The following is a 26742-nucleotide window of genomic DNA, read 5'->3' on the forward strand; positions in this document are numbered from 1 at the left end:
TGGGCCACTTCCTATCGCTCAAGCCCGACTTAACTCTCAAGGTCTTTGTGAGAAAAATGGAGGGGACCATGTGTGCTACTCCAAGCTCCTTTGAGGAAATGTGGGAGAAAGACGTTAGAATGTCACAGTCCTGGGAGAATCTCTTATCCACATTTTCCTCATGTTACCTATTAAGACTGGACTGTAGCATCTTGAGATGACCACTGGGGAAGGACCATATACCGTATATACTTGAGTATAAGCCGACCCGAATATAAGCCGAGGCACCTAATTTTAGCACAAAAAACTGGGAAAACTTATTGACTCGAGTATAAGCCGGTTCACCACACCACAAACCTGGTGGTGGCGGCAGCGGCAGAGGAAGAACAAGCAGCCCAAAAGGCTGCCAGTTTCTCCGCTGCCTACAGTGGCAAAGGCAGAGGAGGAGGAAGGAGCAGGGTTATATTTTGACAGTTCATAGTTTACCAGTATAGAAAAAAAAGAATCCATTCCCCTTCAAATCACTGGTCCATTTTACTCACTGTCATCTACACTGACTGGCAGCAACAGGCCCCATTTCCAACTGGGTTGAACCTAGGATCTTTTCCATGCAAAATATTTGCTCTAACACTGAGCTGTGGTCCTTCCCATTTAGCCATCATTCTTCCCCATGAGCTGCCGATGTTTCCTGATATACCATGTATAAGCCGACTTTTTCAGCACATTTTTTTATGCTGGAAAAGCCCCCCTCGGCTTATACTCGAGTGAGGCGGGCGGCAGCGGCAGAGAGACGAGCGGCCCGAAAGGAGCCCTTTCTCACCGCTGGTCCTGCTGCCCCCGCCCGCCTCTCGCAAGGGCAAGCATAGGATCTGTGGTTGGGAGAGGCACCATGAATTTTGTTTGTTTGTTTATTGAAGGCCCAGCCACAGTGGCTAAATGTAAGATGTGATTAATAAACTCAAGCAGACAATGATCTGGACTAGAAATGGCCACAACTTTATTGAGCTGGATTTTTGGCTCAGGCCAAATATTGATTAAATATATTGATTAAATTGATTGATTAATATTGATTAAATATATAAGTCGTACAGGGCGGTATATAAATTAAATAAATAGAAAAAAAGAGAAATAATTATTTAATTTTTAAAATGTAAGGGAACTAAGTTCCCCTGTGTTCCTACTCAAAAACAACAACAAAACCCTGAGCCTATGACTTATGTATTTATATATATTATTGATTTTTAATTTCAGATAATGAAACAAACCCACAGCAGTGGCAGCAGTGGGCACTGCCGGGCCTGCATGGTGGAAAGGCGTCCCCTCAGCACCAGACACTGAGCTCCCAGGCAGGCCTTGCACACAGCAAGCACAAGAAAGGCCAGCACAGCGCCTGCCTGCCCGGCCTCCCACTTGTTTGCCCATTCCCAACTGCAAGGGCTGGCGGACTGGATAACTGGGCTCCCTCACCCACTTGCTTGCTTACTCCAAGGCTTTCCTTTGGACCACATCAGTGAGACCAAGAGCGGGGTCTTGTCATCTGGGCAGCCCAGGACCTCCATACACCCTTCCCAGGCTTGCACCCGAGGGAGGTCATTTTGGTGCTACTAATGCAGCAGTTTGACTTCACCCCCGGAGATACACTCCATTGTCTCTTGAGACAAACGGAGGGCAACAATGTCATTGTGGCTTGTATATGGTCATCCTGCTTGGCCCCTGTGGGAAGCAGGATTAGGTAGGCCTTTGGACTGACCCATAGGAGCCAACTCCTAGGGCCCGAGGTCCCTTCTACCCCCACCCCTATAACATATTTGAAGGGACCGCTCCGTCCCCAAAGTTGGTGGTGTTATGTACTGAAGTTCTCACCCTGGGTCTGCAGGGGGATACTGTAGATAGTTTTCACTCAGGTCCACATATGCAAATAAGGAATTGAAAGTGACGTTCAGTGATTGGATAGTTACAGAAAGTTGTTACTGTTGCTTTGTAGTTGAGCTCTATATAAGCAGGTTGGCTGAACCCTTCAGCTCAGTTCTGTTCTGGCCTTTGAATAAACAAGAGCTGTCTGAAGAATCGCTGTGTTGTCTGATATGTTCACCCACAACTTAACAGGTGGGCATTGCCATTCAAATGGTGTGTGTGCATTGCATCTTGTGGTAAATTATGCAGGGTGGGGCTTACCTGCCCCCCCCATATTTTATTCAAGTTGGCACCCCTGGTCTGAACCAGCAGCACTTTTCTTAGGGCTGAGCCAAACTATGCATTGTAGTGCTCAGTTTTGCTTTCAAAGGCGTCTTGCAATATAGCCAGGGGTTATCTGTTTAAAGAAAAAGAAATAAAACATTCCACAGGAATCTTTCTGCTTCTGCCTGAGCAGATCTTCATTTGGTTTTTTTGTTCGGCTTTGCTTTTTTCCAGACATCCGGAATATGCAAGCAGCATGAAAACCACAAGCCCCATAGACTGATGGGAAAGCATGATAACCAGTTACCCCAAGCGACTCCCAAGGTAGACATAACTCTTCTTCATGCTAAAACAGCAAGGTTTTCCCTCATATCAGTAATTTTCCAAGGCAGGTTGTTCAGCAGCTCATGTCAGATAAGAAGATTATAACTCATTACCTCTGCTCTGAGCTACTTCCAGCCTTAGTTTTTGGATTGTCTCCAATCCACCGCACAGCAAGCAAAGCTGCAAATGTCAACATGTGCTAATTAAGACTGGGATTGTTAGAAACTTTACCATTACATATATGCATACAATCATTTTGTTTATATGCCACCTGTGCTTGGTTCAAAGCATGTTCAAGATGGCTTGTGTGGAAAAAACACATAATTACAACATAACAAAAACAGCCGGGAAAAACAAATAAAACCGCAAAAAAGTACATAACCTAAACTTCCTAAGCTGGCTTCCTAAACTCAGCATTCTTCCACTTTTGCTATGTTTGTTCTTTGCCCTTTGCAAGGTATATCTTTTCTAAATCTGACTATAGAAGACTGTCTTGTACTAGCTAAGATTAGTATTGTCTTTTCTGATGGGCAGCAGCTGTCCAGGGTCTCAAGCAGAGACCCCTGCTCCCTGACCCTTTTAACTGGAGTTGCCAGGGATCAGAAATCCTGCCTGCTCAGCCTTTGCTTTGCAGTCCCTTCTCCAAGCAAAACATATGGGGATATACTTGTAAACATGGCCAACTTAATTTACACATTTTGTTCTTGAATGCACAATGCCGACGTTTGGGGTGGCCAAGGAGGTACGTCCTTCCATGGGCCTCATCCAGTACTTAATCTGTACAGCCTGTCAGCTGGTCAGTTCCTGCTCCTGTATATTATTGGGGGGTAGGGGGAGGCATAGAGGCCACTGAGTTCCTTGATCTGTGTCTCCAAATGCCTATATCTGATCTGACCTCGTCCTTTGGCACTAGAACACTCTTATTTAATCTTCTGCAGAAAATATTACTTGCTGCCATGTGGCCTTGAGCTAACAGCTGATTTCTCAATGTGTGCATGGCCTAAGAGAGTTGAACAGTGACTTACACAACATGGGTAGTTCTGCTTCTGCATTTTTTTCTCCCATTTTTTAAAACCAGCTGTTCATCTCCAAGTGGGAAAATGAAGCAAGAATATTTGCTCTGGGTTATGGGTGACCAGCAGCAAAAAGGCAGGAGCTGGTGGCAGGAGGATGTGTGTCAACGTTCTCCTACCCTGGATGGAAAATGGGAAGATGGAAACAGCTGCTAGGACCGGCTTGAAATGCTGGTGACCAAATTTCACAACCCTGCTCCCGGAGTTTGCAGCTGGGAGCAATTTCACTTTTTTAGTTGGAGAAAGAAACGATTTGTGTTATTCTTGAGTAGTATTTGGGCTTCCCATGAGCATCTGATTGGCCAATGTGAGAATGGATAGGCCCTTGGGCTGTTGCAGTCTTCCAATGCTCTGAGGCATGTACAGTGGTACCTCGGGTTACAGATGCTTCAGGTTACAGACGCTTCAGGTTACAGACTCCGCTAACCCAGAAATAGTACCTTGGGTTAAGAACTTTGCTTCAGGATGAGAACAGAAATCGTGCTGCGGTGGTGTGGCGGCAGCGGGAGGCCCCATTAGCTAAAGTGGTGCTTCAGGTTAAGAACAGTTTCAGGTTAAGAACGGACCTCCAGAACGAATTAAGTTCTTAACCCGTGGTTCTACTGTATAGGATTGTACTGCCTTAGGCACCCTACAATCTCTTGGTCTCAACCCCTCACCTACAACATGAATACTCATTTATCGTTTAAGGGTCATAAGAACCAATGCAATGAAGCACTCCTAACAACCATTGCCATCTTGTTCTTAGAGCCTCTGTGCAGTGGATCCCAGCACCAAACCTTTAAGAGATAAATCAGAAACAAAACAGGGACATTGCACTGCTCTGCATTTAGAACTAATAGAGAATTAGTTGAGTTGCAAAGATATATGTTTTATATGCTCAGTTGGACATAACATCTTCTCATTCAGGTGGCAATTCTAGAAGCATATATAAAAAGTGACCCAACAGCACTAAACTTTCCATTTGTAGATTAACATAACTTGGTTAACAAGACTAGACGGCAAACCATCAGCAGGGACTTGTAGTTTTATTTTTATTTTTCACAGTGCCTTGTGCAATCAGTAAGAGGAATCTCAATGTTTTATTTCTGCCTTCACAATTCATAATAGTGAGGGCCAGTATGCTCAGGACAGACAAGAGCAAGTATTTTTTCACATTATTGGTAAGCAACTTAGGGGAGTAACTACCACAACATGTGGTGATAAGTCCAGATGAATTCTTAAACTGACAAAGTTGTGGAGGACATATTTATCCATTCGAAAATCCATAGAAGGGTGATACTTTTGTGAGGACAACCAAAATGTCACAAAATGGTGTGCAAGCTTATCAGTGTACATGGTAACCAGCCCAGCACCAATACATTGTGTTGCCTGTGGCAAAGGACAAGATGGTGGCCTCCTCGCATTCCATGTACCATGTCAATCAGACCAAGAGCTGAAACTCCTTCCAACGGTGGCAAAGAGACAGCAGTGCATCTGAGGGCAGCAGGCTAAGTTAGGGGATGCAGGGCAGGCAGACTGGATGGTGCACACATACTCTAAAATGAGGGGCATCAACATAAGAAAATCCTGATGGATCAGACCAAAAGTACATTTGGTCCACCATCCTGTTCTCATTTGTGGCCAACCAGATACCTGTGGTTTTGGACCTTTTTGAGTCCACGGCTCCCTTGACCAACTACTTTCTTTCTGCGGCGCCCCTGTGGGGCTGAGGAGCCCAGTTATGTCACCCCTTGCCTGCAGAGCTGGCAGCCTCTCACCCTTTTTCAAACACCCTCCCTTGTGGAGGGTTCCCTCAGCCTCCTCTCTTCTCCCCTCTCCTTGGGAGTCCTCTGGGAAGCCAGTGCTGCTGCCCCTGGTCTCTAAGCCAAACACCTCCTGCCCCAAAGAGAGGTGCCTCCTCACACTGCCCCACAGGGGTCTGGGAAGAAGAGGCCCCCAGCCTCAGTGCCCCAACAGAGACTGGCCAAAAGTGAACATGAGGCCAGCACCTTACCTTGGGAGATAGCAGTGGCAGCAGTAGGCACGGTTGGGCCTGCATGCACAGGGCCCTTAGCTCCCAGGCAGGCCTTGCACACAGCAAGCACAAGAAAGGCCAGCACAGTGCCTGCCTGCCTGGCTTCCCACTTGTCTGTCCATTCCCAACTGCAAGGGTTGGCGGACTGGGTGGCTAGGCTCCCTCACCCACTTGCTTGCTTACTCTAAGGCTGCCTCAGCTCCTGGCAATCAGCACTCCCTGGCCAGCCCCAGAGGCACCATTGGGTTGTCTCTGCCTGCCTTTGGGAGGCAGAGATGTGAGAGGACATCAGAGGATGGAGGGAAGGAAAGGAGGCCAGAGGCCAGTGTTGCCCATGGCACCCCTGACTATCATTCAAGGCACCCCAGGGTGTCATGGCACACGGGTTGAAAACCACTGACCCATGGGATTGGGAAGCCTGCAGATTTAAGACCTTACGTGTTCTTTCGGATTCTTGAATACTCAGTAGGTAGTTAAGTCCCTAGGTGGCACCAGATGTTTCTGGTGTTTGTTCTTGTTAGAGAGAGACAATAAAGTACTCGTGTAGCTCCTTGTCCAAATGATAAGCTTCACCATGGAAGCAGTAGCGGGACATGCTTTAACCCTTGCTCTGCTGCTTTCTCAGTGCATATTGGGGCCCCCTCCAGTTGGTATTTGCATTGGGAGAGAAGCTCCCATTGCTGTCCATGGGAGCTTCTCCCCCAAGGCAAGTAGCAACTGGGTGGGGTCTCCACTAAGGACTGTCATCAGGGCAATGGATTAACTTCCCTCTCACTTATGCTACAGCCTCAATTCAGATCAGAATGATTAAATTTAGGTGTGTATATACATGTATACATATATACATAAAGACGCTGATGAATGATATAAATCTGCTTTGGCTTTAAAATTGTGCAAAGCGGAAAACAGGATACTCCCTGGCTGACACTGCAATGAGTTCTTTCACTTTTATGATATCTCTTCAAGGGAATGAACTTACTGGCCAGATAACTCAGGCTAGAGATTCCGGTAACCTGAGATGGTGTGTGTATTTTCCAAATATGGATGGACATCTGGAAACACTCAGCCTCATGTGTTTGCAGAAACAATGCCCTGAGAATATCTGCATTGAGATGTGTGTTGATTTGGGCAAGGAGGTGTAATCTGATCAACAGTCTTGATAATGTTCCAAATGCAGGGTTCTCAAGACCAGGGTTCTCGATTGCACAGGGAGTCTCCATTGGATACGCAAGACTCCCTGCTACAGAAATTTACTCCATCACATGAGGGGCTGGAAGGAATCATGTGGCCCTGTGGGTGAGGCTAAACCTGTTCTCCCAGCCATCCTGCCTCGTTAGGGTAATAATTCCTGAAGAAGACTAAAGGTATTGTGAGATGGTTCATGAGACCATAACAATGGTGCCTGGCCTGTTGTGGAGCAGTTTGCAATACTCCTTGAAAACCAGGTTTGCAGCTTGAGGGTGCTTTTAGAGCCAGTTTGACAGCTGTCAATGATGTGACTTATCCCAGTTTGAGTTGGTTGATTGACAAGGAGCATGCTCTTCTGCAAAAGAAATCATCTGGCCACAGTTTCCTATCACACTTTGCTAACATCATTAGATTAGCACTGCAATACATTGTATGTGGGGCTGCCTTTGAAAATGCATCAAGTGCTTGCACCAGGTTCAGGATACTAGGCTGTTGAATGGGACCCATGCTGTGTTGGCTGCCAGGTTCTTCCCAAGCTCAAGTCAAAGAGCCCCTTTTGACCCTTGTAAGTCCTAAAGGGTTTGAAGCTGGAGCGTCTGAAAGACCGCCACGTCCCATGTGAATCTGCCCATTGGCTGAGATCCTCAGATCTGAGGATCTCCTCCTTGTAAGATTCAACAAAAGACTGCATGCCCACTGGCAGCACGGCAGGGTGGAAGCAGTTCTCTGATCTCCTGCCAGGTGAGGCACTGCTGTTTACCAGGAGAGGCAGTGGCAAGGGTGGTGCGGTGCAAACATACCAACGGAGCCAACCCAGTGGTCCTGCCAGCACATTTGCACTGCACTCCCCTGCCCACCACCTTACCCTTCCTTGTAAGCGGCAGTGACTCACCTGTTTGGACATCTCAAAAGTGTCTCCAACCCACCATGCTGTTTCCTATTGACTGATTGGCAGAAGCTCTCCAGGGATTCCGGCAGGAGTCTGCCCCAGCCTTCCCTGGAGATTTCAAGGATTGAACCTGGGACATTTTGTATGCAAACCATAACTCCTCTACTTACGTCATTCCCATATTACTATTTCTTACGTACTGTCCATCTTGTTCTTTTAATGCACATTTTATTTTATCTGTCTGTAGATAGATAAGCAGGCAATGTCACTTAATCAGGCCTCCTGATCAGTAAGTGCTGCCTTGATGGAAATATATATATGACAATTTTTTATTCCCTTAAAGGGTCTAAAAAGCTTGATGCACCCAGTTGGCACATAGAATATAGCAGCCCATTTGACGTCAGCGAAGCAGAGGCTGTTTGGAAAACTGGGAGGATAATCTGGTCCCCAGAGTGTGCTCGGCTGCAGTTTTAAGCAAAATAAAGATAAAATTCAAGGTTTGTTTGAATTCTACCACAAATTAGAAAGAGCACGATAGCAGTCGGTAGCTGCTTCCAGACGGGAGCAAGAAACCCTTGCTCTTCTGCTGTAACGTACAAGTGGAATTGCAACTCGCCTTTTTCACTATTCGAGATGTGGGACTTTTCCCTGTGGGTATCTCTATAACATGCATTGTACATTTAAAGCAGTACCATATCACTTTAAACAGTCACGGCTCCTCCCAAAGAATCCTGGGCCCTGTAGTTTGTTTATTATCCCCTTTACAGAGCTACAGTTTCCTCGCAAAGAGGGGTTAATTGTTAAACCACTCTAGGAATTATAGGGGGAACAGAGGTCTCCAAACAAATAAACTATAGTTCCCAGGATTCTTTGAGGTAAGCCACGAATGACTGTTTAAAGCGGCCTAACACTGCTTTTTAAAAAAACCAGAGCCAGGGGTTTCTCGGCTGTGGCTCCGATCTGGTGGAACGCTCTGTCACAAGAGACTAGGGCCCTGCGGGTCTTGACATCTTTCCGCAGGGCCTGCAAGACAGAGCTGTTCCACCAGGCTTTTGGTCAGGGCACAGCCTGACTCCCTCCTTTGGCAATCTTCACAGAACTCTAGCCCAATGGTTGCCATCAATTTGATTTGAATTAATTTTATAATGAAATGATTTTAGAATGTTGTATTATTTTATTGTTGTTAGCCGCCCTGAGCCTGGCTTCGGCTGGTGAGGGCGGGATATAAATAAAAATTTATTATTATTATTATTATTATTATTATTATTATTATTATTATTTCTATAATGCTTTTCTATATTATTATACACAAGCTGAAGAAACAACAAAGATCACACACCTTATAACAGATCTGATACAATTCAAAAATGTAATAATAAAAACATAACTTTAAAATAAACAACCTGTATCAAATAAAGTAATATTCAGTAACTCATTACAATATAATAGCACACAGTAAAACTGAATATCAGCAAATAATAATTAAACAGAAATTCACTCTTAACAATGACAATAAATAATTTCTAAACTATAAAAATAACAGCAAGTCACAGTGCATAAAATAACAATACAAATCGAGAAGCAAAGACGCAGGACAAAAATTATCCCTGAACTCCTGCTTTAAAGGTACAGATGGAGCCTCTGTTCCATCCACACCAATGGGTTTGACGTACCTGCTGCAGCTGGAGAAGATGGAGACACAGTTTACTTGAGGGGATGTTGAATGAAAAGTTCCAAGAGGAACACACACACACACACACCCATTATTTATTTAGTGCCAAAGAGCTTATGCGTTTAAGCATGATGACCTGATTACTATCCATGAAGCTTGTCTCCTTTGTATTAAAGGAAATATAGACTTCACCGCTGTAAATTGCTAGTGAGGGTCAGAAGCTCTTCCCTCAGCAAGGACCCTTGGGGTAACAGTGCCCTTTCTGGGGTGAGGCAGCGGACCAGACATTTTCGGGAACTCGCCTTCCCATGCAATAAAGATCAATGCAGACAGTGGGGCATTTTTAAAAGAAACATTACATTACATAAGCTTTACACCACTTTCTCACTTAAGTGCTATTGCAAAAATGCTTTTTTAAAGATGTAGTTGGAGAAGCATTGGCTAATAATAATAGTAATAATAATAGGGAAACTTGGAGGGTCTGCTGAAGTGGCAAGTAAGGTGACACATTTGGTACGCCAGAATTTCCCAATTGCACTGCAATTCACATTCAGAGGTTAAGTGTGCCTTTGAGGCTGCTATGCCAGTCTTCAAGTATTACACAACATGCAATAGTATGGAGAAAAAAGCAGACCTTTTAACACTGCTGTCTGTACACTCTGCCCTACGCTCTAAGGATAATGGAGCCAGACAGTGCCAATGTTTTATGAAAAGGCTGGGAAAGAGATTGTATCTCTTCTGCCATCTGCCGGCCATTAAAATAGCTACAATGGGTTGTGGAGCTTTCCATTTCAATGCACAGCTTCAGATACATTTGAATGACACGATCTAAATAGTTTTAGTGGAAGCAACAGGTCTCTATCTACCCTCTGAATTCTCCTCATCAAGAGGAGCTCTGAAATTGCCTTGAATGTCTCTGTATTTACTTAGTTATCTAAAACATTTTCATCTTGGCTCATCATATGGCTTTACAATCTAAAAGCCACAGGGTCAAAAACATTGCAATGTGATAATGGAATCAAAATTTGACAGTAGTGAATTTCTGTTTTAAATTACATTTTGGTGGCAGCTTTCCCAATTGCCTCTGTTTGAATGGTCAGGGACTCTTCCATGGGTTATCAGCAGGCAGATCCTTCCCAAGAGTAAGAGATGCAGTGATCAATATAGCCACAGCTATTGATTTCCAGCTGTTGATTGCTGAGTTGCAGCAAGTCAACAGGTAAATATTTTCTGCAGCACAGAAACAGAGTGATAGGAAAAGTTGTAGAGGTTGGATTTGTGTCTTTTGTGGAGCTGTTAGAAGCACCTGTCCACTAAGATTCCTTTTTAAAAAAACCAAAACCCACAAGTTTGCAATGGGAAATGTTCCTGTTCTTGATTCCAGGCAGCTGGCTATGACCACCTGCAGGATATTCCATTCCCCTCCTCCCGTTTTCCCATTCTGTCCCCGCCAAGATGTTTGGTCCTCATCAGTGGCTTGTGGTCAATGGACTAGGGGGACTAGGCGAGTTCCTTAAATGTTCCGGGTAGATTAGAGTATTCTAGTATTAAAAGCTTGCAACTCCTTTCCAAAGCCTGGGAAGCTTCTGTTTGGCTGAGGGAGGGAGGTGCAATGCTCAAATGCGTGACATCAGCCAGCCACACCCCTCCAATAGCTCTTGCAAGCTGGCACCTCTGGTCCTATCTGTTCCCCTACGAAAAAATTCACCGCATGTCACCCGTCCTCATCAAGGTTTTCCATCCCCTTTTAAAAAACCTTTTCCTATTTTTTTGTACTTCTACTAACTTTGGGGTTCCCCTAAGACTGCTGATTCCTTCCTCTTTCACATGAATGGTACCAAAAGAGGTTTGATGGAGATAGCAAGCTGTTGGCTTGCTGTTGTTTACCAGAAGGTTGCAAATCTGGCACGCCTGGTGGTGCTTTGCACCGCACTGACCTTGCAGCCACCTGGGCCGCCCCTCCTGGTAAGCAACAGTGACCTACCTGAGAGGAAGCTAGTGTTGTGGCTCTGTCTCTTCTCTGGCAAGCCGCTTTTGCTATAAGGGACACGGGTGGCGCTGTGGGTTAAACCACAGATCCTAGGACTTGCCGATCAGAAGGTTGGCGGTTTGAATCCCCGCGATGGGGTGAGCTCCCGTTCCTCTGTCCCAGCTTCTGCTAACCTAGCAGTTCAAAAGCATGTCAAAGTGCAAGTAGATAAATAGGTACCGCTCCGGCAGGAAGGTAAACGGCGTTTCCATGCGCTGCTCTGGTTTGCCAGAAGCGGCTTAGTCATGCTGGCCACATGACCCGGAAGCTGTACGCCGGCTCCCTCGGCCAATAAAGTGAGATGAGTGCCACAACCCCAGAGTCGGCCACAACTGGACCTAGTGGTCAGAGGTCACTTTACCTTTATTTTGGCTATAAGAGCAAACTCATACTCCAAGAATGAGTTTGCTATTAGTGCATAGGATGCTTTTCAAGAAAACAACACCAGTGAACAACTTTGATTTTGTAAATCAGAGACACGATCAAATGCATCGTCTTTTCCTCCTTGAGTGCCTCCTGCTGTAATAATAATAATAATAATAATAATAATAATAATAATATTTATACCCCACCCTCCCCAGCCAGAGCCTGGCTCAGGGCAGCTAACACCAGTAAAATTACAGTAAAAACATAGTAGGGGGGGGAAACCAATTTAAAATACAGGTTAAATGCAATTAAAAATGCAGCCTCATTTTAAAAGAAGCCCATAGATCAAAACCATAAGGGGAGGGAAACATAAGGGTCAGACTGAGTCCAAACCAAAGGCCATTTCTGCTTGTCATCAGTGGATTTCAGATTGTGCCCCGAGGATCTTTCCTGTGTGCGTGTGTGTGTGTGTGGTTTCCAGGGTGCCCTCTTAGAATCATAGAAGAGTAGAATTCGAAGAGACCATGAGGGTCATTTAGTCCAGTGCCTTGCAATGCAGGGATCTTTTGCCCAATGTGGGGCTTGAACCTGAGACTGTGAGATTAAGAGTCTCATGCTCTACTGACTGAGCTATCCAGGGAAGTATTTTGCAAGCCTTCCTGCACTCCCCTTTAACCTGCAGCATCAGAGGTTGAAGCAGGGAGCACGTTTTGCAATCCTCCCCGTGCTTATTCCGTCTTCCCACAATATTGGAGGCGCAAAGGAGAAGTGCATATCCTTTGCCAACATCCTACTTTGAACCCGAGGACGCCTTACAAAGTGCAGGAAATCCAGGGCAAATGTCCACAGAGGTGTTCTGCAGTAGATCATGTATCAACAAGGAAATATCCCCCAAATACAAGAGGTTTCAAAAATCCAGACTGGGGTGACTGCAAAACTGTATCATATCAAGGAGACTGGTTTCGCTAGGCTTCTACCGTCCTGGAAAAGAAAAACATTCAGGGACGGCAAGACTACATATTTCAACCCCCCTAACTACTCAAGTCGTCTCCCAATGGAGGCCTTGTCAGGCTAGGATGTTTGTGATGACAAGGATCTGGCTTCTGCAGCCAGAGGTTGTTGAACAATGTACAGTTGCTTCTGAAATGCCTTTTTGCCGCTGCCTAGTACACAATTCTGCTTATTTAGGAAAAGCTTGCTCCAAGGTTCTCAGTTTGTGCATGTGTTATGGTTTCGCTGGGGTCAAGTAGGAGTACTTATTTGCCCAGCACATTCTGTTGCACAACATTAGAGAGCTAAGAAGGCAAAAGGTTTTTTGGAGGGTGAGGGAAGGAAACCATGTTACTAGGGAGCAGTGCCATAGCTACAGGGGTGCTAGCTGGGTTTTCTGACCTGGGTGAAGCCTTCCGAGGCGCACCGTTGAGGCTCCCAGCCTGTGTGTGTGTGTGCGTACGCAAATGTGAGTGGCAGGGTGTCAAACTGGGTCTTTGACCTGGGTGACATAAAGCCTAGTTTCGCCCCTGCTGGGGAGGAAAAGAAAACCCACGACACACTTAGAACTGTGTGTCCTGTGCTATGTGTGAGGGTTTAAGGCTGCAATGTTATACATCTTTACCTGGGGGAAAGTCCCACTGAACTCTGTGAGGCTTACTTCTGGGTAGACAGGATTGCGTCCTAAATGGATGTTAAATGTAAAATTCAGCATCCTGGCTTTGTTTCTGCTGCGATTTTCTGCAAAGGTAAGGCTGGAAGTGTGGGAAATGGGCAGAATCACCTGATATGAAAGAAGAGAGATTCGGCAGAGAATGGAGCATGCATGTCGTGCTTCACACCCGATGCTCTCTTTGACTGGCAGATGCGGAATCAATCATGCAAATAGTCAAACATATCATTTGCATAATAGTTACAAAATATTACATTTGTGAGAATGGAGTTTACCATGATACACAAGCCCATTTTTATTTTGGATAACTTAATGCAGCATTTATTTTAAAGGGATAGGCAAAATCTCTAGCACTCGCTTAACTCTCCCACTGCAATAAATAGAGCATGGATGAGGAACCTGCGGCTGTTGGACCAGCTCCCTGGTGGTCAGGGATGATGGGAACTGTAGTTCATCAACTTCTTAGAGGACCACAGGTTCTCCACCCTTGCAACAGTGCTTCAAAGAGTTATTGTCGGTCAGAATGATCCACTAAAGTATCACAAGACAGTGATCAGAGTGCCAAGTTTGGCAGAACTCTTCATCAGATGATTTTGAAACAGTGTTACGTATATTCTTGTCAAGATATTTTTATACTGCTGTGTGCCACTTTGTGTGAACTTTGTCCCAAAGGTGCTTTATAAGTGTGTATAGTTTTATAAACATTTCAATACATAAATAAATAAAATGCTAACATTCTATGCATGTCTCCTTAGACATATATAAAGGTCAATGGGACTGCAATCCTATACTGACTTACTTTGGAGTAAGCCCCACTGAGTGCAATGAGACACTTTTGAGTTAGTTGTGCGTAGGACTGTCCTCTAAGAAGCTACATCCACATTGCTCTGCCACTTCCCCCTGAGGAAACCTGTCATTTAGTGCTGAATCGGAACAAACTACAATTGGATTTTCCGCAGGTTGTCATTTGTTCCAATTTAGCACTAAAGAGTGAGTTTTCCAAGGGAAAGCAGTGGGACAAAAGCAAAACAGCTCAGAGCCATGCCTAGAAAGCATGAGGCAAGCAGCAAACTGCTCGGACACATGGAAGTGTGGGTAATAATAATAATAATAATAATAATAATAATTTGTTATTTCTACTAAGAGACATCACCTTACTGACAAAGGTCCGTATGGTTAAAGCTATGGTTTTCCCAGTAGTGATGTATGGAAGTGAGAGCTGGACCATAAAGAAGGCTGATCGCCAAAGAATTGATGCTTTTGAATTATTGTGCTGGAGGAGACTCTTGAGAGTCCCATGGACTGCAAGAAGATCAAACCTATCCATTCTTAAGGAAATCAGTCCTGAGTGCTCACTGGAAGGACAGATCCTGAAGCTGAGGCTCCAATACTTTGGCCACCTCATGAGAAGAGAAGACTCCCTGGAAAAGACCCTGATGTTGGGAAAGATTGAGGGCACAAGAAGAAGGGGATGACAGAGGACAAGATGGTGGGACAGTGTTCTCGAAGCTACCAGCATGAGTTTGACCAAACTGCGGGAGGCAGTGGAAGACAGGAGTGCCTGGTGTGTCCATGGGGTCACGAAGAGCTGGACACGACTAAATGACTAAACAACCAAAAAAAGTGTTATGCAGATCCCAAGTTGCACTGGAGGCTGATAGGACAATGAATGGAATCATGACTGATCCCCCATTTTTGAAAATATGAAATCCAGCAGTTTTTATAAGGCTGCTGAGGCAAACTAGCACTCACCCATGGGCTGCTTTTGACCCATGATCTTCCAGCTGTTTCCTACTGCTTATAGATTATACTGAGAAATAGGTTTATATAACCCATCCTTAAAGCTTTATATATTTTCCCATTTTACTGATCAAAACATTTGCCTGAAACTGCATGTGGTCTTGCTAATGCAGTCTACCGCAAACCTGGCTCATCTTTTGTCTGTTTGGTAAGCCTTTGCCTGAGAGTGTAGGAGCATAGTCAGGTCGCTATTAACTCACGCATGCCATCAACTTGTCAACATGACGTTGCTTAATCTTGAGGCTAATTGTTTCCTTCCCTGCCCTTCTCTCTAATGCTCCTCAGACATAGATGGCAAGGGGAAATATGCAAAATTTAGAATGGTCCCTGAGTCATTTACCAATCACGGGGGAAATGTTGCTAAAGTAGTGCAATCTCACATGTTATATCCGGATAGATAAGGAAGTCAGTGGTATATTAGGCTTTAGCTCGTGGAAGTCGCTGGCCACAGGGTTACACAACCCTGCCTTTGCCAAAACAATACCAGTCATTCTTAACATGACAGGAGCAATCTGAGTACATTCACGAGGTTAGTATTCAGGAAACTGTCAACCTCTTTGAGAACTTTAAAGTGGTCTATAAATAAATCTTTCAAGTGGGTAGCTTAGTTGGTCAGAGCCTGGTGGTCAAAACACCAATATTTCAGGTGGTTCTTCTTCTTCTTCTTCTTCTTCTTCTTCTTCTTCTTCTTCTTCTTCTTCTTCTTCTTCTTCTTCTTCTTCTCCTTCTTCTTCGATCCCTCGCAGCCGAGTAAGATTGTCTTCCATAAACATGGTTTTAACAATGAGTCCGTAAATGACTGCAGAGGCCAATTCTGGATCCACACGTCCTTCCACAGTGGGGACATTGGTTTCTGGGCGGGAGCTGATCACTGTGTGGATTTGCCAAGCGTGCCTTCCTCTTAGCACGTTTCTCCCTTGTGTCCTGAGTTTTAGTGTCTTCAAAGCCCACGACACCATTGGTAAAGGCTGGAGCGTTCGCAGGCAAAGTGTTTCCCAGTTGTCCATGTTTATAATACATTTTTTAAGATTTGCCTTGAGACAGTCTTTAAACCTCTTTTGTTGACCACCAGCATTACGCTTTCCATTTTTAAGTTCGGAATAGAGTAGTTGCTTTGGAAGACGATCATCAGGCATCCACACAACATGACCAGTCCAATGAAGTTGATGTTGAAAAATCATTGCTTCGACACTGACTAGGTTGTATTGATGCTTTTGCAAGACTCTTGCTGGTTATGCACACTGTCAGCAGGGTTTCCTACCTGCCCTTATGTAATAATAATAATAATAATAATAATAATAATAATAATAAATTTTATTTATATCCCGCCCTCCCCAGCCGAAGACGGGCTCAGGGCGGCTAACAACAATAAAACAGTACAACAGTACAACACAACACTCTAAAATCATTCATCATCATCATCATCATCATCATCATCATTTTTATTTATATCCCGCCCTCCCCAGCTGAAGCCGGGCTCAGGGCGGCTAACAACAATCAAATAATCAAACATTCTAAACACATTTCATTATAAAAATTAATTAATGGCAACCATTGGGCCAGAGCTCCGCAAAGATTGCGGAAGGAGGGAGTCAGGCTGTGCCCTGGCCAAAGGCCTGGTGGAACAACTCTGTTTTGCAGGCCCTGCGGAAAGATGTCAAGTCCTGCAGGGCCCTAGTCTCTTGTGACAGAGTGTTCCACCAGATCGGAGCCACAGCCGAAAAAGCCCTGGCTCTAGTTGAGGCCAGCCTAACCTCTCTGTGGCCTGAGACCTTCAAGATGTTTTTATTTGAAGACCATAAGTTTCTCTGTGGGACATACCAGGAGAGGCGGTCCCGTAGGTACAAGGGTCCTAGGCCGTATAGGGCTTTAAAAGTTAAAACCAGCACCTTAAACCTGATCCTGTACTCCACTGGGAGCCAGTGCAGCTGGTATAGCACCGGGTGAATGTGATATCGCAGCGAAGACCCCATAAGGAGTCTCGCTGCAGCATTCTGCACCCGCTGGAGTTTCTGGGTCAGTCTCAAGGGCAGCCCCACGTAGAGCGAGTTACAATAATCCAGTCTGGAGGTGACCGTCGTGTGGATCGGCTCGCCACCTAAGCAGGGTGGGGGTGGAAAGTCAATCCTGGCTTTCAGAGCGTAGTGATCAGACCATGGCACCTTCATTGAAGGAGACATAATCACATCTATACCTATGCCAAAGATCAAATCCAGCGTGTGGCCTGCTTGATGTGTGGGGCCCGAAACAAACTGGGAGAGCCCTAGTGTCGCCATGGAAGACACCAGGTCCAGAGCCTGTGAGGAGGGAGTGGCATCAGCATGGATGTTGAAGTCCCCCAATATCAAGGGCCAGCTGGCCACCGCCTCCAGTAGGCCTGACAGGGTGGCTGCTGGTGCGCTACCAGGGCTTGTCTCTATTTTCTGGGACTTGCCTCTGTTAAGTGCTATTTTTTGTCTTTATTTTGCCATTCATGGAAATGCTAGGGAATCTTTTTCAAAACATTGATAGTGCAGAGAGCTAGCAATTAAGTCATCACAGGGGAGGACAGGTTCTCTCCCATGAGCCCTTGCCTGCTGGTAGGACATCTGCAAATGGGCATAAAATGCTTCCCGCCTCCATCCTCCCATAACCTCCCATTAAACCATTAATTCATTAATTGTCATCAAATATCTTCAAGATCTAGCTGTTTCATTTTAAAAAAGGTACAATCAGATCCATTATGAGAACAAACACACAACAACAACAACAAATAATTATACAATTCGGGTCCCTTTCCTAATAGACTGTGTCTGCTTAAAGAAAGCACTGCAAAAAAGGTGATTGCGGAAGGAAGGAAGGAAGCAAGGAAGGAAGGAAGGAAGGAAAACTTCCAATACTGTAGTGATGAGGCTGATGAGATTGACTTGGGATCCTAGGAAGGAACATAGGAAGGCACCTTACACAGAAACAGACCCTTGTCCCATCTAGATTGGTATTGTCAGCACTGACTGGCAGCAGCTCTCCATAGTCTTTAACCAGCCATATCTGGAGATGCCAGTGACTGAACATGGGACTTTCTACCTGCCAAGCCTAGGGAGTATTCTACACTGTGCTGGATACATCACAACACAAACAAGCTACAAAGAGGAGCAGTTTACATTCACTGCATATATGACATGAGATCACCCCCTGGGCAACCACCTCAGTTGCGGTGTAGCTGCCCAGATAGGACTACTGCAAACACTGGAAGATGCAGAAAGAATGTGATCCCTGATACGCTGCAGTGAGGAAAGGAAGAAGCCCAAAGGGTGGGGAGAAATCTTTCATTTCTTAAGCTGCAATTGACAAGATGGGCTTTGGGGCTTTTAGGCTGATCCTTAGGCAACACCTGCTGATCCTTTGTGGTGAAAGTCATCCTGTATATGTGTGTGTGTTTGTTTGTTTCTGTTTCTTAGCTCACCTTCCTACAGCCAGCGGAAGGCTTAGCTGGATATAATACCGAGGGCACCACATTCAAAGCCATGTTGATTCACCACCATGTCCTAGGCAAATCAGATTGTGTGGGAGACGAGGTCTGTCATCACAGAGATTTCAGCTGGATGCATGTAAAGGTAAAAGTAAATGACCCCCTGGACGGTTAAGTCCAGTCAAAGGCGACTATGGGATGTGGTGCTCATCTTGCTTCAGGCTGAGAGAGCCGGTGTTTGTCCATAGAGAGCCTTCTGGGTCATGTGGCCAGCATGACTAAATCGCTTCAGGCACAACAGAACACCGTGACAGAAACCAGAGCACTGTTTACCTTCCCGCCAGAGTGGTACCTATTTATCTACTCGCACTGGTGTGCTTTTGAACTGCTAGGTTGGCAGAAGCCGGGGCAGAGCAACGGGAGCTCACCCTTCGTTCAGTTTCGAACTGCCGACCTTCCGATCAGCAAGCCCAAGAGGCTCAGTGGTTTAGACCACAGTGCTACCTGCGTCCCTTGAATGCATGTAGTCCTTTCAAAAGGGCAAGAAATATTTACTAAATTGAATAATGTATTAAGGACTGGGTCACATCACCTTTTTTTATTGATATGCACACCTGAGTACAAAATACAGTGGTACCTTGGGTTACATACACTTCAGGTTACATATGCTTCAGGTTACAGACTCCGCTAACCCAGAAATAGTACCTCGGGTTAAGAACTTTGCTTCAGGATGAGAACAGAAATCGTGCTCTGGCGGCGCGGCAGCAGCGGGAGGCCCCATTAGCTACAGTGATGCTTCAGGTTAAGAACAGTTTCAGGTTAAGAACGGACTTCCGGAACAAATTAAGTACTTAACCCGAGGTACCACTGTAGAGACAAAACTTGTGAGTTAAAGCATGCACACATAAGTGGCCATTTCTCTGCACAAAATACATGGGTTTTAATAGTTTTTACCTGCTTGAATTTTATCTTATTAAGTTGGGAGTAAACAGGGATGTGATACACAAACGTCATGCCTGTACCCTTTTAAGGTGGAATGGAACTATATCCTAACAGATGGATCATCTATGCTGTCAAATGAAGTGTCCGCTGGCTGGGCTATCTCTCTCCGTGCTTCTTCTAACCCTTCGTAACTTGGAAGTTCATCAGTCTCTGCCTCATTATCTCCCTCACAGCTCAGCTGTAATTCTTTCTTTTTTTTAATATACATTTTTATTAATTTTTTAACATATCATTTCCAACAGTCATTTAACATAACTTCTTATCTTATACAATATTTTAGACTTCTGTCAACAACCTCTGAAGATTTTCCGTTCTTTATCACTTGTTCTGCATTTCTTAGTTTCTCTGTTACTTTTAATTATCATTAACTAATAATTCTCTCCATAGTCTTCCTTGCAATATTTCACATAATCCTCCTTACAGAACTTCTTGCAGTCCTACTAGCATAATCTCTTTATTACAATTGCTTTTCAAATAGTTCAAGTATTTACTCCAGTCTTCTAAGAATCTCTGGTCTCGCAGGTTTCGAATCCTTCCTGTTAATTTATCTAATTCTGCATAGTCCATTAATTTCATTTGCCATTCTTCTTTCGTCAGTAGTTCTTCTTGCTTCCATTTTTGTGCCAATAATATTCTTGCTGCTGTTGTTGCATATAAAAACAACTTACAGTCCTGTCTGTTAACATCCTCCCCAACAATGCCAGCTCAGCTGTAATTCAGACTGGCTTCCCTCCTCCCTGTCAGCTACAGGAGAAGGGTGAGGCAATCTCCACCATTCATCTTCCTCTTGATTCCAGTCCCTGACTGCAGGCTCCGGGACCCAGAGACACACATGGGCAGAACAGGGAACGCTTCTCCTTGTGCCCTCCATCTTTCCCAACACCAGGGTCTTTTACAGGGAGTCTTCTCTTCTCATGAGGTGGCCAAAGTATTGGAGCCTCAGCTGCAGGATCTGTCCTTCCAGTGAGCACTCAGGGCTGATTTCCTTCAGAATGGAGAGGTTTGATCTTCTTGCAGTCCATGGGACTCTCAAGAGTCTCCTCCAGCACCATAATTCAAAAGCATCAATTCTTCGGCAATCAGCTTTCTTTATGGTCCAGCTTTCACTTCCATACATCACTACTGGGAAAACCATAGCTTTTACTATACAGACCTTTGTCAGTAAGGTGATGTCTCTACTTTTTAAGATGCTGTCTAGGTTTGTCATTGCAGTTCACATTAAACCATAGTTAAACCACATGCTACTCCTGCCACTCCTGTTGCTGCCAGAAACGAAGCCATAGTTTGGCTTAGAGTTATGTCTGTGTATGCTGTGGCGGCTAGAACCCTGATTGTGAAAAACTGGAAAAAAAGAAATAATTCCAACAAAACAAGAATGGCAAGATAAACTATTTACCGGTAGTTACGTTGAACTGGCAAGATTGGCAGATGCGATCAGAGGTCACAGCAAACAAAAATTTCAAGAAGATTGGAAGAAATATAGCGATTACCAGAAAAGGCAATGCCCGCAAATTACTAGTTGGACTTGTTTTAATTAACTTTTGCAAATTGATTTATGGTTAGAATATAAATAATTAACTGGAAATATAAAGAGAGTTAAAAAGAAGATAAAAGGAAGCAGATTATTATGGTTGATAACAGACCCGTGTAGAGGATGAAGGAAGTAATCAAAGAAAATGGATTTGAAATTTAGTTAAAATATACTGTCCATTAGTGTATTTTAGAGGTGCAGTACACTTTTATTTTTGTTATGGTTCTTTTTGTTAATATTGTTATTCCATTTTTGTTTTTCCTTTGTTTTTCCTTTTTTCCATTTTTATTTGTTATATAATGTCTGTGTGTTATGTTTGTTTGTCTGCGCATAAAATAAATAAAATTTAAATTTAAAAAAGAAAAAAAGACTTATGTCTGAATCCAGGCTTGTAGTTTGTTTCTCACAAAAATACAGTTGTACCTTGGTTGCTGAACACCTTGGAACTTGTACGTTTCAGCTCCCGAATGATGGAAAACCGGAAGTGAGTGTTCTGGTTTTTGGACGATTTTTGGAAGCTGAATGTCCAGTGTGGCTTCCACGTCTTCTGACTGGCTGCAGGACACTCCTGTAACCAACTGGAAGCCGCGTCTTGGTTTTTGAACGGACTCCTGGAACGCATTCTGTTCGAGAACCAAGCTAATACTGTACTTTGATCGGTCAGTCAAAAACAAATCTTAGTTGCTGCTTAGGGCTTGTTTGGAGAGAAAGAAAACCACAAAGGCAGCTTCAGGCATAAAGCTAGCCCAGACCATGGTTTTACTCCTGGCTGCTCAGCAACAGAGCCAGAAGCAAGTGAGGGAGAAGCAAAGTACGTGAATTTTTTAGCAGTGTGCACTTTTAAACCGTAAAGCTGATGTCCCCTTAATTCCTTTTTGCCTCCCCAGCCCCCCACACTGAACCAAAAAAGCACCAAGTTGCCATGGAAAATGGCTGTGATGGGGAATATCTAAGATAAATATCTCTTATAGTGCTGATCTTGGGCCCTTGTGAAAAAGCCTCTCCTTTGAGGGTGGGGACTGAATACAATAGTCCTTGCAGTCTTCAAAATGTTTCAAAACAGATGATTTTAAAGGTATTGCATGTGCATTTAGAAACAGATTAAGCTGAAATGTTCTAATCCCAGAAGATGTTTGGCGGGATTTCCCACCTAATCCCAGGAAGCCTCTGAGCATATATAACTGCTGCAGATACATCACAGGTATCAAGCCAAGAGAGAAGTCCAAGCTGCTAAGTGAAGACCAAAAAAAAAAGGTAAGCAATAATACTTGCATTGATATGTGTTTTGTGTCTTTGTCTGTACTTTTATGGTAAATAGGAATAATAGGTAGGTTGAAAAGTAAGACGAGAGCCAGCTTGCAAAATCTAAACTGCCTTAAGCTCCTTGAGTTCAGTGGAAGTAGCATCTCCTGATCTTTCACATCAAAATCAAATGACTTGTTGTGACTTAGCACTCCATTTCTATAATTTCTATAATTCTGATGTCCTGTAAAATGTGTGTGCTCTCTACTCTTATCAGTTTGCATAGTTAGTGATGGTCATTAAATGCATGGTGCTTTATTATTATTTTTTGTAAACCACACTAAGAACATATGACCGAAGGACAGTATTAAAATAGCTATAACCAATAAATAAAAAATGAACATTTACTCCTCTTTCTTTCAATAGCATCCTCCTAATACCCAAACGAAAGCAGCTACATGAGATCTGCTTATAGTGAATAAGTTCACAGAGTCCAGCACTGTCTCCCCTGAGAGGCAGAAATTCCAAGTTCTCTGGAATCTTTCTTAATTTACCTGTGCTCTTTTTTTAAATCAGAGATGCCAGAAGGTGAGCCTGGGATTGCTTGCATGCAAAGCCTGGGCTCTACCCTTGAACTATGGCCTCCCTCTAATAAAACTGGACAAGCACAACCCAAATTAAATCATGACTTTGGATCCTGTCCACGTTTTCATACTGGATTCAGTATCTCAGGTTATGGTATGGGTCTTCTGAATGGCACAGGGTACCCACCCAGGCTTGTTGACTGTAATATGGTTGGAAAATCTCCAGGTGAATTATTTGAAGAGCAACTGTAATCAACAAATTACGCTAGTAGGACTACAAGAAGTTTTGTAAGGAGAAATATACGGAGTGTTACAAAGTAGAAAAAGATAGAGATATTGGTTATGAGTTTGAAATGTAATAGGGAAAATAAGAAATGCACACCAAGTGATTAGACTGGAAAATTTTCAGACAGGACTGATGAAAGTCAAAAAAACTGAATAAGATGTAAAAGTATGTTTAATTATTGTTGAAAATGGTATGTTAGAAAACATATATATATATATATATATATATGGAAAATCTCCAGGTGAAACTACAGCTGGTGAAAGAGATTTATTAAATATTGCTAGGACCGCCAATTATAGGTAGTAACAACAACAACAACTTGGGGAATGAGATAGATGCCACATACCCAGAATGTTCTGGTCAAATATAGCCACTTTGTTCACTTCCATTCTACATCATTTCTTAATTCTTGCCCCTGCCCATTCTCCCTCTCTCTCACAGTCCACATGTGAATACCTAAGTTCAATTTTAGTAACGCTAGCATTCAGTGTTGATTGTATGAGATTGTTTTTGCTCATTGCTCTTAGGGATCAAACAAGCAGAATGAAGACTCTGATCCTTCTTGCCTGCCTTCTGGCCCTCACTGCTCATTTTGAGGTAGGCATCGAGAGTTGCTGTCAAATTGCAGCAAGGGCTGGGAAGTGGGGGTTAGGCGAAGGTCAGGCAGCAGTGGCATGTGGCAGTGGCGGGTGAAGGCTGGGCGGTAGTGGTGGCAGGCTGCGGTGGCAGGGGGCAGTGGTGGCAGGGGGTGGAGGCTGGGTGCCCACAAAAAAAAAAAATTGTGGGTGTCAGGGCCCCCTTGAGTTGGCGCCTGTGTGGCCCATTTTTGCAGTTCTGGGCAGGCAGCAGAAATGGTAGACTGGCTGATCACATGCTGGCTTGCATTTGGCTAGGAGAGTTGCATTTTTGGATAAACAGTACGATTGATGATGAACTTTGGCTTGCCATAAAGGGCTCCTTATATCTACAAATGAAGTAATGGCATAGGAAGAGTGAAGTATTTTTATTTATTTATTTAATTCACCATGGGAATAAGCACAGAGTTAAATACATTTATGTTTACCAATGTCTATGCCAACTCTCCATTGTTCTTCTCTGTCTCCTCTGTCCTCCCAGGCTAGCAAGAGTGGAAGTGGAAGTGACGAAAGAAGGTATTGGAGACGCTTCCGTCCACAACCAGCCTACTTCCCTTCCTATGCAAGGAATCCATACTTTGCACAAGGGCCTTATGGATACCCCTCACAGAATCCATATTTCTCACAACCACAGTATTATTATGTCTTTCTCCCTGTCAACGCTACCAGTTGAGGTAAGTGTCCATTAAAATGGTAGTAAAGGATTGAGTTTTCTGCCGCTCCGCTAGGGACCAGGTGAGCTGGGCTGTTTTGAGCAGTCATTCAGTGACTGCTTGCAATGAAAGTTCAAGCCCAGCTTCTATCTTTTTCACTGGAGAACTTGGATTCATGACTTCATGAATGGTTTCTAGGACAAAACCCTAAACATTTTGTAAACAGTTTTTGGTGGTTGTATACCTGACCAGGCTAGCCTTCCCATGAGGCAAGGTGAGGTGACCGCTTCAGGTGGCAGGATCCCCAAAGGCAACATATCCCAGTGTAGATCTTTACCCCCCCGCTGTTCCTGATGTAGATCTTCATTCACTGATGTAGATCTTCACTGATCTTCTACACAAAATCAAGTGGTGATTCTCTGGCTAAACCAGTATAAAAATAGCAGGCTCTGTTTGGTTTGTGTCTGTGTGTGAATGTGTTCTGAATAACCTGAAGCTGAAAAGAGCTTTTTCCACCCTTATGGATTCATTCTTTTCAATTAACAGGTCTCTCTGAGATGCGTTCCTCAAGACGGGCTCTCTAAGAAACAATTTGCTTCTGTTGCCATGAATCACCTGATATAATGCATGATACATGATTTAAATTTTTGGAAAAAAATATGCTTTGCAATATATTCCTTTGAATAAATATGTCCAGCATCTACTTATGTTTCCTGTGGGTTGTTTCCTCCTTTCTCTCTCTTCCCTGTCAGGGATGGCCCCAGACATTTTGGCGCCTGAGGCAAATCAGAAATTAGAACCCTCCCATAGGAGTCAATTCCTAGGAGCTGAGGGGACTTTGCACCCCCTATAAAATATTTGAGGGGGCCAGCCCCCCAGGTTGATGGGTATTGACATTCAAATGGTGTGGGTGCACTGCATCATGTGATCAATAATGTGGGGCAGTGCTTTCCTCCTCCCCAATATTTTATTCAAGTTGACACCCTCACGCCCCACCACCCTGATGCTGCAACCCTTGCTTCCCCCTTGTTTCCAATGCTGATCTTCTCTTGGGGAATACAATGGAACCTTGGTTTTTGAGCGTCTCGGAAGCCGAACAATTCAGAACCCGAACGCCGAAAACCAGGAAGTAATTGCTTCCATTTATTAACATGCCTCGGAAGTCGAATGGCTTCCAAAGTGCATTTTTCATTCTCTCCCCCATTGACTTTGCAGCCAGCCCATCGATACTCCGTTTTCGAACATTTTGGAAGCCGAACGGTCTTCCAGTATGGATTAAGTTTGAAAACCAAGGTTCCACCATATTGGAAATGTGGGGAGAGAAGATCAGAATCAGAAACAAGGGCAGGGAGAGAGAGAGAACCCGTGCTTTTATTTTCTAAAAAATTATATTTAGGGGTACTCTCATTTTCCTATTCATATTGAAATACTGCCCCTCAATGAGGCCAAACTTAGATTCACAAAATGTTTTGGTGTATGCATCCCCCTGCGTCCCCCCAGAAAAAAAAGCACTGGAGACAACACAGGAGAAATGTAGGAAATGGGAGAGTCAAGATTAGCATCGGAAACAAGGGGAGAGAGTCAATATAAGCATCTTAAACAAGCAGGGAGCATGGAGATCAGCATCAGAATGAAGATCTTCACTCTCCTCTTCACTCCCTAATTTTACGCGGTGCTGATTTACACTCCTTCCTTCTTAAACGTCACTCTTTGCTGCTTCTCCCTCTTCCCCAAGAGAAGGAAGTGAGGCGGTGAAACAACTCCCTTGAGTTAGGGGAGGTTGGTTGGCTCACAGCAGCTGTGATTCCCTCCCTTAGTTCACCTTCTCCACTGTCTAGGCCAGGGGTCAGCAAACTTTTTCAGCAGGGGGCCGGTCCACTGTCCCTCAGACCTTGTGGGGGGCCGGACTATATTTTGGAAAAAATAAATAAAAAATGAATGAATTCCTATATTCAAATAACCAAGAGATGCATTTTATTTTATTTTTAATGATATTTATTAAAGTTTCAATAAAAGATTAAACATAAAACAAAAAAGAAATACACAATTCAAAATATACAATACATAATCTGAGATGCATTTTAAATAAAAGGACACATTCTACTCATGTAAAAATCCGGGCTGGATTTAGAAGGCAATTGGGTCAGATCCGGCCCCCAGGCCTTAGTTTGCCTACGCATGGT

General features: G+C 44.1%; 1 long non-coding RNA gene across 2 annotated transcripts; it reads left to right on the plus strand.

Annotated features, from left to right (window-relative positions):
- Positions 1-2346: 2346 nt before the first annotated feature.
- LOC308466327 lies at positions 2347-25262 on the plus strand. Of its 2 annotated transcripts, XR_013980754.1 has the most exons (4): positions 2347-2481; positions 23799-23868; positions 24388-24580; positions 25106-25262. It is a non-coding gene; the product is annotated as an uncharacterized lncRNA (long non-coding RNA). The 2 variants fall into 2 exon arrangements; XR_013980755.1 differs by lacking the exon at positions 2347-2481 and having other exon boundaries at positions 23582-23868.
- The last annotated feature ends 1480 nt before the right edge of the window (positions 25263-26742 follow it).

Source organism: Podarcis pityusensis, assembly GCF_964106645.2.
Source record: "Podarcis pityusensis genome assembly, chromosome: 17".
Classification (NCBI taxonomy): Eukaryota; Metazoa; Chordata; class Lepidosauria; order Squamata; family Lacertidae; genus Podarcis; species Podarcis pityusensis.